Genomic DNA, 11,203 nt, shown 5'->3' with positions numbered 1-11,203 from the left:
TATTAAGGGCCCGTTTAACATTTTGGCCCTATATTAATTTTGGCCTGTTAAAAGCCCGTAATATAGTTGGGCCTAACTACGGCCCGGTTTGCATCCGGCCTGCTCACAGCCGATATCTGATTGGGCCAAACAAGGACCGAGACAATTTTGGCCTATTAAAAGCCCGTGATTTGATTCGCACAATCATGGGTCGGGGTTCATTTCGGGATGCTGCCGGCCCATGAACTGTTCGGCATGTTTCAGGCCCAACCTACATCGTGATTGCATGACGGCCCGATTCTGTACCGTAATTTTACGGTTTGGCCGGGTTACTGCAAAGACAGGATATATATACAGTAAATAACTGCATGATCGTGAATAAGAAAAAACCTAGACTATACAATAAAGAAATTATGGCATATTACATCCACTGGGCATCAAAGTTCGCCACTATGATAAGAAAGCACAAGCAGACGGCAGATTACATACACTGGGCATCAAAGATCGCCACCAGTGCAAATAAACACGCCGACAAAATAATATACAAAACCGACAGCACTTCAATAGAGTTCAAGATAGGTTAGCCCTGCTGGGGAGCTACAGCGCAAGCAGCTGAGCAAGATGATGAGACTGCGCTTGTTCAACACTTATATCTTCCTCACTCTGAAAGATAAACAAGCAGACAGATGATAAGTTTAGCACATAAAAGTATCAGTGCTGACAATTCATCACATTTCTTACTGACAAATAAAGTGACATAGTTTAAAATTGCATTAACACAATATGGTATTGTTCAGGTCAAGACATGGCAGGAAATGACATTGTGAAGGAGTTGGCAGCTTCAGGACACCACTGGATTACAGATCAAGAACTCATAAGTATCAATGGTTAGTGTGCTGTCAATTTATACCATTTCAGATTGGCAAATAAAGAGACGGTTTAAATAATAGTAGAATGATATGACATTGTTCATAGTTAAGACATTGCAGAATATGACATTGTGCTGTAGTGGGTAGGTTCACCACACCACTAGATTACGGATGAGGAACAGAAGCATACATGCAGTGCAAAAGAAGATCACTTGCTCTGTATAGTTTAATTTACATGGTATGAAGAAGGAACTTGGTTGTACAACTGAAAACTTAAATTGAGAAAGGACAAACTTTTGTTTATGAACTACATAATAAACTTTAAACAAGCAATTTGATGCAAACACCAAAAATAAACAGCTGTTGTAGTCAGGCCTAACCAAATATAAACAACAAAGTTTGAAGGCTTGAGATGGACAAACTTACATTATTGGTGAAGACAGGCTCTATAAAGGCCTTGTCCATGCTGATGGGGGGCAATTGAAGAAGTTTACTACAGAATCTTCTTCAAAAGCATTGCCTTTATTCTACATTTTGTTAAGAGTAAATATAGATGTGATAATATACGAAAAAATGGAGAATATTTAAGATAAGATGAAGAGTGATGCTACATAACCAAGTAGCTATAAATGTAAGTGCATCGATACAGGCAAAAGGTACAGCCAAGAGCAATGCACAACTAAACTTCTTCAGTACCAACCTTATGGTAAGAGTAAATATAGAACTGATGTGTACAAAATGGAGGGAAAAGGAAAATAAGCTGCAGAGTGATGGTACATGAACAACTACCTATCATTATAAGTACACTGATAAAGGATAGCATGTACTTACAAGAACAATGCAGAGCTAAAAAAACATTGGCATTGGATATACTCTACACTAATGTAACCATTCATACAGATCAGATAATTTGGAGCGAACAATTGATAAGCAAGCTATCATGCATACTGCTGTCACATAATGAACCAGGTATGTATGCAAGTACAGTGATACAGGACAACAGGTACTAACAAGAGTAAAGCAGCAGGCAGCATATTTGTGATATCCTGTCGTTCTTGTCAAACCGGAATTCTTCTTCGAGCAGATTTCCTACAAAAAAGATCCGTAAGGCACATGCGGAAAAGTAGAAGTTCAAATTGTCATGTGATTTCCTAGACAGTACCTCATCCTGGGAACGAGACCAGTGCATAACAAGGTTTTTCCATTCAGTGTCTTCTAAATTTTGCACAGGAGACTTCACCAGAAATTCGTTTATAGACTAGCCATCAAAGTGTGATTTCCTCAGGTAACACCGGTACTGCTGCAATGCTTCCTTGAAAAGCACAAGCAAGCTTTGCTCGTCGTGACTATCCAGATTGACCCTCGCCTAGTTACAACAATGTAATGTAAATCATTGATGTGTTCAATCAGCAGAAAACAGGAAAATAATAACCATGAATAATAGCACTTACACGTAAGTTGGACAGGAAGATGTGAAAATGGTGTTTGTCTTCAAAATAATCTTCCCATGATAGGAATGTATGCTTGTAGTCCCTAACAACATTGAAAGCATTGCCTTTTAAATTGGGAATAAATGGAATGGGGTTCCAATCTACAGGAATTGGTCATCTTTGCAGTTGGGATAGGTCTTCGGCCGGTGGACTTGTTGTACTTTTTGCTGGAGTGGGATTTTTCTGTGGTACAGCTAGTGCTATGGCAAATGAAATCGGTATACCTTTTGCTGGAGTGCAGGTCCTGTGTGGTGGGGCTAGTGGTGTGGCTAGTGAAGTATGGGTATAGTCTGCTGGAGTCGGTCCTACGTTTTGTGTCACTGGTTGTACAGCCAATATAAGTGGGGTGATGTCTGATTTCTCTGGCACCACCATGTTTTTCAAGGACTTTGCTGGTGCTCCTTCAGGTTCGGCGATCACCCTCTTCCTTTTTTATGTCTGATGCACAAGAACAACATTTGAGTGGAAAAACATGGTATGATGACAGATGGAATATGTATTGATAATGGATGGGCATGGCATCTCGACATATATGATGAGTAAACTAAGCAGATGGCGGTGCAAAAAAGTAGAAGAAATGCAAGACAACATATGCAAGATACCCGCAATCAATAAAACATTGCCAAATTAGAATAGGCACCTTGATGGGTGAACAGGACAGGCCATCTGCCTTTGACTCCTCGAGGTTAGAATAGCCATTAGGATCATATTCTGAACAAGAATCAACAGGTGGGGAGCGTATGAGTTTCATTGCATCCAAAATAGCACTCAATGCCTTGGTTCCAATTTTGTAAGTCATTGCAGTGTTTAGCTTCAAGAGTGGACTGCTGCTAGTGCGACACAAAGCAGCTACACAGATCATAGTATAGATATACCGGGAAAACCTTAAGCATCAGAGTAAAATCAGAAAAGTGGAACTTGCTGGAATATATGTGCTAGTATTGCCGGTACGGCTATAAAGGTTTCGGATACCAGATCTCTTCAAGTGAAGGTGCGGTACTGTTAATATCAGTGTAACTCTCAAAGGCGATACACCTCCCCGCATTTCCTTGCTATTCTTATAGGATTCAAGTGGGCAGGCCACTACAAATCCTATTCCTACGTTTAAAAGATCCTACCAATCAAAGAGGCTCAAAGTGTCCATCACAACCGACCGTATAGACCTCTACACTGCAAATGTCCATGGTCATCTTCAGTACAAGGAACATACTGTACTACTATCATACTCCCTCCGTTCCAAAATATAAGTCTTGGTAGAGATTTCCACTATGGATCACATACAGATGTATCCAGATACATTTTAGAGTGCAGATTCACTCATTTTGCTCCATATGTAGTCCATGGTGGAATCTATACGAAGACTTGTATTTAGGAACGGAGAGAGTACATATTAAAGAAGAACGGAAGAGGAACATGGTAAAGAAGAGCAAACAGATTTTGGATAATAAAATGTTGGTTGCCCAGTGCCCACACATGATGAACCAGAGCGCATTAAGAATGCAACTCCCAGCTGTCTCTCGACCATTCCAGGCGGTTGGATGAAGATCCTACGTCTCCTAACCCTTCTTCTTCCTCGTCTCTGATTCTTCCCATACAGAACACTGCACGGGCCGCCGGCCGGACCACCGGCTCCCACCACCTGTGTTCCTCCGCCACCCCACCCCCACCCCCGCCCCAACCCCCACCCGCGTCGAGTTTTCTTCGTTCGGCGAGGCCCCACAACCACCCGAGCCCCTTCGATCGCACCGGCGAACTTCGGCGAGCTCTGAAAAATCGACTGACCCAATTTTGAAATTTAGTCTACTATGATTTAATTAGTGTGGAATATAAAAGGGGAAAACCATAAGCATTGGGAGTATAGTGTCGAGCGTGCCATGGCGGATCTGAAGGTGCAAACCGGACAAAGGCAACTTCGCAACCAAGACAAGAAATCAGAGTAAAGCAGTGGCGATCTATTTTATTGCTGCGGTTAATAAGTTGAGCAGATACGAAAGAGTACCACCTCTGGTGCGGCGTCGTGTATGCATCTGCTGAGAATTTGACAGTGCTGCGGTAGCGATGGTTGTCGGCAGCGTGAAAGCAGATCTAGGACAAGACGGTCATAGGAGCGGCGCCGGCAAGGTGGACGACGGCGGGGATGAAGCGAGAGGACAGGATGGATCCCAGTACGAAGCCGTGGATGAGAGAGGTTGATCTCTTGTAATGGACGGCGGCGTCGGGGTATCCGCTCTGGCATGGTGGAGGAGGACGATGGTGGATGGGGCGGCATACGGAGGAGGGTGGGGTGGAGAGGGTGTTTTGGCGCCCACGGAGTACGAATGGGGCAAAGGGAGGTAGAGAGGAAGGGGGAACCATGTATTCAGGGCGCGCTTGTCTCACATGCGAGGAAATTTACAAACTTAGCCCCCATTTCAAATTTCTACTACATCACAACAACATTAGTCGGTTGGGGATAGGACGGTAATCTCGCACACACCAAATATTTCCCGACGAGAGTTTGTTTTTTGCACCCACCATGTATGAATATGAATCGGGGAGGGAGTCAATTTCGGCCGAGAACACACTGTGTTTTGGCGACCACCGTGTATGAATCCGGGTGAGAGGCGGTTACGTCACGTTTGGGTGAAATTACAAACCTACCCCTATCGAAACCTATAGAAATCCAGCAGATAGGCTTTGCGTGGCAGGGATAGGCAGTAGTGATTTCCATCTCACAGATTTTGGTTTCGGGCGGTTGCTGTGACTTTCCCCGCTTCGTTCAAATTTTGCAGAGTCCACGTTTACCATGCCAACTCAATTCGAATCCCGTTTGTATTCTATTTTTTCGGGCGGGATCCATTTTCAATTGGAATTACATTCTATATACATCATTTTTTATATATACTTTCAAAAGCACAACACCATTTATACATAAATATGGTTTACAAATGGCATGATCTCAGATTCATATGGTTGTATCCATCAATTTGGATTTTCAAATATTTGAAACCACTTTATGTTGAAATCCAATGTATGCATTCGTCGCTAACTGTCTCCAATTAATGTGTGTTTCATGCGGGTTTTCTTTACTTTTCAAATATGTATAATGGTTTTCACACACGCAACATATAGTGTAATCCCGTTTAGACATTAATTGCATATAAACCATGCATTGTTTGTAATTGAAGAATCTATGGATCACCAATATTGATAAACTATATAACATTACACGTGTGCCCAAATTCAAATGAATATGCATGTTTGATACACCAATTTGCGTTATGATATTATCGATGTCGTGATCTCCAGTTTAAATATTTGAATCCCCTTTAATCTAGATATTCGTCTCATATAGCTATCACTCATGCTTATATAGGACTATCTCTCTGGACCTATACGTGTTCATCGTCTCTCGGGTATCTCTCGTGCTACATGTATGTCGACAATGATCTTTTATCTTTGTAACACACTGATGGTACTCTCTCCCTCGACCTTCATCACTCTATCTCTCTCTAAGTATATCTCGCTCCCTGCTATGTGTCTCTAACTATGATTCTCCATGTGGAATCTCTTTCTCTCACACAGACACAAAATTTGTCTCCCGGGGTCTCATTTCTCTCTACTATTCCCATGTCTGCCACTCGCACACCCCTCATACAGAGATGTCTTTCTCTCCTTACATATGAGAACCTACGACTCTTCCTCTTCAATATCTCTTTCTCACACACAAACACAAACTCTGTCTCCTAGGGTCTCATATTTCTCCATTGTTCTCTTGTATGTCGCTCACACACACCCTCTCTCCCTAGAGACATCTTGCGTTCCCTCGTATGTCTCTCTAGCTATCACTCTCATTGTGAAATATCTTTCTCTCTCACAGACACAAAACTCCGTCTCTCTTGATCTCATTTCTCTCTGATATCTGTTTGTATGTGACTCACATGCACCCTCTCTCTATATCTCTCACACCCACACACATAACCCAGCCTTCTGATCCACTCGACTCCTATCTCTAATGCACACTAGCTAGCATCTTTATCTTTCTATTTATCTGTTTCTCCATCAACCTTCTTTCTCGCCCTCACTCTTGATTCCTATCATGCACACTACATATGTTTCTATCTACATGCAGTCAAGTGCCCTCTCACACACATATATAACTTCACCCTTTGAACCACCTGACGGTCATCTCCAACACCCAAACTAGCGGATGTCCCTCTAGCTAGCATCTCCATCTCTGTATCTATTTGTAGTTTCTTCGTCAACATTTCTTTCTCGCACGGAGTCTTGCTTCCTATCACCCACACTATATATGTCTCTCCATACATATGCATTTATAGGTTGGTCTCTTTTGCACAATTGTTGCGCCTCACTCCCTCTACTCACCATAGATGCATGCTCCAGCCCACGCCACTATCTCTTAAAGACAAAAACACATGCTCAATTGTCAGGCCTTCTTCCCTGCATTCTCACATACATGCATATTGTCATACCGATCCGTCTCTCCCATGTCGCTGATCTTATGACTTATGTCTTCTTTCTTTTATCTCGATCATGCGCGCGCACACACACACATCCCACGTATACATGTATACCTCTCACACATGCACGTTCAAGGTCTCTATGTCTCCATACGTAGTTAATTACCCTCAATCCTAACACCACATCGAATCATTCTCCTCTTTTGTGCACATAACTTCCGCCTGGATGGGTAAAACACACACTCACACTTAACAATCTCCTTCTAGATACCCCCCCCCCCGCCTCTCACTCTTCCTCTATATCCCCTAAACCAATAAGACCATCCCTTTGTTTAATTCCTGCCTACATGCACCCTCGATATATAGTAGTCTTCCTCGGTGTCTCTCGAACAAACACGTTCTCTCGATGTCGACTCCTCTCACGCGCACACACCTTCTCTTCCCTCTCTACGGGGATTTTCTCTCTCACACCCCATCGTTGGTGGCCTCTGCCATACACATCACCTCTCTATGATGAAGCCATGCACACTTAAATTACATCCGCCACAGAGGACCCCGCGACACACACACGCACACACACATAGACCCCACACATCACCTCTCTCTCCTCTCTCTCTCACACACACATAGACCCCACACACACACTAAGACTCCATCTCACACACACATGCTCTAGGCGGAGCATTTGTTCCTACCACCCTTCATCCAACCTTACCCGTATGATAAACAATCACCTTTATTTACTTGCATAACATGGACAGATTCCACTTTACTTTAGTAGTCAGCAAACTTATCATCTGTACCCTTATAAAAAAACGAGTTGGCGGTGATGGTGTGTCTGCCAACTTGTAATACAAACTGTATGATCTATATCTGAGGATAGAAAGCAGCAAACTATGATAATTTTACAAAAGATACCCGCACCTCTCTCCACATCATTATCTCCCGCAACCTCATTGCTTAGCAATTAAAAAAGGTATAAGTCTCTGGAACAATCTAGCATGCATGGTGGCCGCTGCCGCCTGCCGGCGCCGTCCATCCCCATGCCTCCGCCCATTCCGACCACCAGTCACCGCCACGCTCCACTCCTCCTCGCCTTATCTCTCATCTTTCATTTTTTAATGACATTCTCGAGATACCAGTTTTCCAATAAAATTCTCGAGATATTATTAGTTTTTACACATGGGATTACTCCTGCATGGGTCAATCACAACAGGTGTTTTGTAAAAAATGCATATTGATGTTCCCTGCAATGCACGAGAATCTTGCTTGTAATTATATAATGCAAATCACAAGCAGGAAGTGACATTTTTTTGACACAACCATGTTAACATGGCCACGTAAATCACTAGCTAAAGTAAATACCATTATACTTATATCACGATGCAAAAGGTTGAGTACATGTCTGAAGAGTAGAGTCGCACACACACACTCTGTCTCTCAGGATCTCTCTCTCACACACACCAGTTACGTGACGCCCACTTAAGTAGACACGTATGTTACAATTTGTGCACCCGCGGGTACATGTGATGCTGCGCATTTATTTAAGTCGGAAGGCGAACCGAAACAGTAGCTGCATTCATTCCCCTGCCGCCGCCTCTTCTCTGGTCGCTGCCGCCCAGTAGCCATGGGCCGGCCGAAGGTAACAACATACGCCATACTCCTATCGGAGCGGTGCTTTAATATGGAAATTTTAGTGGTCATGCATGCATCTTTTTCTGCTAGCACTCCTATATAAGGGTTGACCGGTCGATTCCCGCGGGCGTGCGCGGGCGGTGGAAGAGGAAAGAGAAGGGAAGCGGGCTGTGGAGTAACGTTTTTTACCACAATTTCTTAGGAAACTGAGTGCAATAATTGAGTAGTTTTGCAAACTACCAATACTACACCTGAAATGGTTCAAAACCTATACTCCCTTGCCAGCGCGCGCTTCCCGCTTGAAACGATCAGCGTCGCCCTAGAGCGTCAGTGCCGCATTAATGCCCGGCCAGAGCGGAGGCGGCCTCTCACTGGCGCCGGCTTTGAAGTGGCGCGGCGGCCGAGAGAGCGCCGCTTCCCGGTGCACACGACTGCTCCGCGTCGAGACTGGCCATAGGCCCTGTTTGGATCCATGGGTTAGAGTTAGTTTGAGCTAGTTGGGGATCAAATAGCCCTAAAGTATCCAAGCATGAGGGTTTAAATTGGAGCAAGTTGCACCGAACCCACCAAAAAAAAACTATCCCACCCAAGAGGTGCTAACTGGAGATAGTTCTCATTGGGACCACTGAAAAATCACTTTTCTCTCTCCATGAAGTGCATTTATTGTCAATCTAACCCTGTCACCCAAACACCGCTTTGGCTACAGTTAGTTCAGGGTTAGTCATGAGTTAGTCTAACCTCTAGCTAAGTTAGAGTATCAAACAGTTTGATAGAGACGAGGAGGGAGAAGCGATACAGGCTGCTAGATTACTAGAGATAGTGTCGCACAGAAGCCAAGAAATATGGTGATAGCGTGGGTTAGCCATGTACTAGTATGATGTAACTACACTGGGCTACCGTGTTTCGTACTCTTCCAGTCCACTGTGGAGATGATTGGTTAATTTTATATCGCTGAATAATATTAAATATTATGAGTGCAGACGCTCCACTATGAGGTTCCTTGCTCCTTCTCGGTCGTCCAGAATCTATGTTCTTCCACTCTATTTTTTTACGTGAGCTTTGTTCATCCTTTTGCCAACACGCGAGACATCTAGCATCAAGGTGCACGTGTTATGCAAGGATCGTTCCATCCATATGAAGAACACGTGGGACTGGAACTATGAGATGGACATGTACCCAGGAGTGGACGTACGAACCTGAGTAATGTAGCGAAGTAAGTGAAGTAGAAAGGCACAAATGGTATGAACATGCGTGGCATATAGGGTGTGTTTGGTTGCGTTCTCGTCTCATCATAGTTGTTCCCTCTTCATGCATGCTCAACTCAACACCCCTCTTCATGCATGCTCTCTTCATGCATGATTCTAGTGTATTTGTGCTAAACTAGTGTGGACTCATGCACCCTCCATACACTCTACCAAACAACCAAAAGTAGGTCAAGAAGGGAACTCTTGGGCAGCATTTGTCTCTTACTACGTACTACCACTAAATGTTGTCCGTGCAATGCACGGTGATGTTATGGAGTACGTGCATAAGTACTCTACTACTACTATATTAGTTGGAGGCACATATTAACTTTTATATTTGTTTACGTGTATGCCCCGAGACCTTCCAACTAGACGTGTCTTTCTCTCCAGGTCGCACTTTGTATTGTTCATACCAGTAAGTACTACTACGTGTGGTCTCCGACCCAGAAGTGGAAGAAGTGAAGACACTCTACCACGCTGTTTTTTTACGCTGGGCTCTACCACATTGTTCATGTCCCACTCCTTTCGCTGACGTGTGGGACATCCAGCACGTGCCGTGTTTGGCACCCTTCATCGTAAGAGTTGAAACGCTAGCATTCAACGGAAATAAAAAATAATTGTAAATCGGCAGTGATACTTTTTTTTGCGAACCAATTAGCAGTGATACTATACCACGCGGTTTCCTTGCTCCTCGATATCGGAAAGAATACTTCCGTTCGCCAACATGTGGGACGTCGACCATCCTGGTCCACTTTCCATGCACGAGGAACTCCAAGGGAGAGTCACCCAGGTCGTCGCGCCGCAGTAACAATGACTAATGAGCTGTCAAATCACATGCCCACTTCCCACTTTGAAGTTGCTCAGACAAAGGAACCATCATGACTTCGTTGAATTCTGCTTCTTGAAGAAAACTACTGTACCAGTAGTACTGCTAGCTACAGTAGTTACTCCAACAGAGGCCTCCTTTCGTTCATAGGATAGGAATATGAAAATCATAGGAAGTGAGATGACATGCATCTCAATTCCTATAGAGAAAGAGATGTCATTTGATGCTTAGGATAAGAATTTTTCCATTTAGTCTAGGCTAATGTACTGGTAATTTGCTCTAAAAACTATAGTAGTATTGGTACATGCTCATACTCAGACACAGACACACACACTAACTACTAGTACTACTACTTCTCACATGCTGGCCAGATGCCGTCGTTCTCCTTCTCGGCTTTGTCGGCGACACCCCACCGTGCTTGGATCTCCGCCGACCTCTCTGCAGCAGCGCGTGCGTCTTTTTCTTTCTTGCGGCGGCGGGCCTCTCTTTTCATGAGTGCTTTCTGACTTTTCCGCTCCCTTTGTGCGGCTTTGTCCGCCTCTTGCTCTACCGCCCATTCGGCCTTGGCATCTTAAAATTCCTCCCACATAGTTGTGAGGTCATGAGCGGCGATGAACTCGGCACGGCGGGATGTCATCGCTTCCCTACCATTTTGTGTGCGGTCGTGGGCAGCGAGGAACTCGGCGCAGCGGGATGCCAT

The sequence above is a fragment of the Triticum dicoccoides genome, chromosome 5A (assembly GCF_002162155.2).
Source record: "Triticum dicoccoides isolate Atlit2015 ecotype Zavitan chromosome 5A, WEW_v2.0, whole genome shotgun sequence".
Lineage (NCBI taxonomy): Eukaryota > Viridiplantae > Streptophyta > Magnoliopsida > Poales > Poaceae > Triticum > Triticum dicoccoides.
This window is presented reverse-complemented; position numbering follows the sequence as displayed.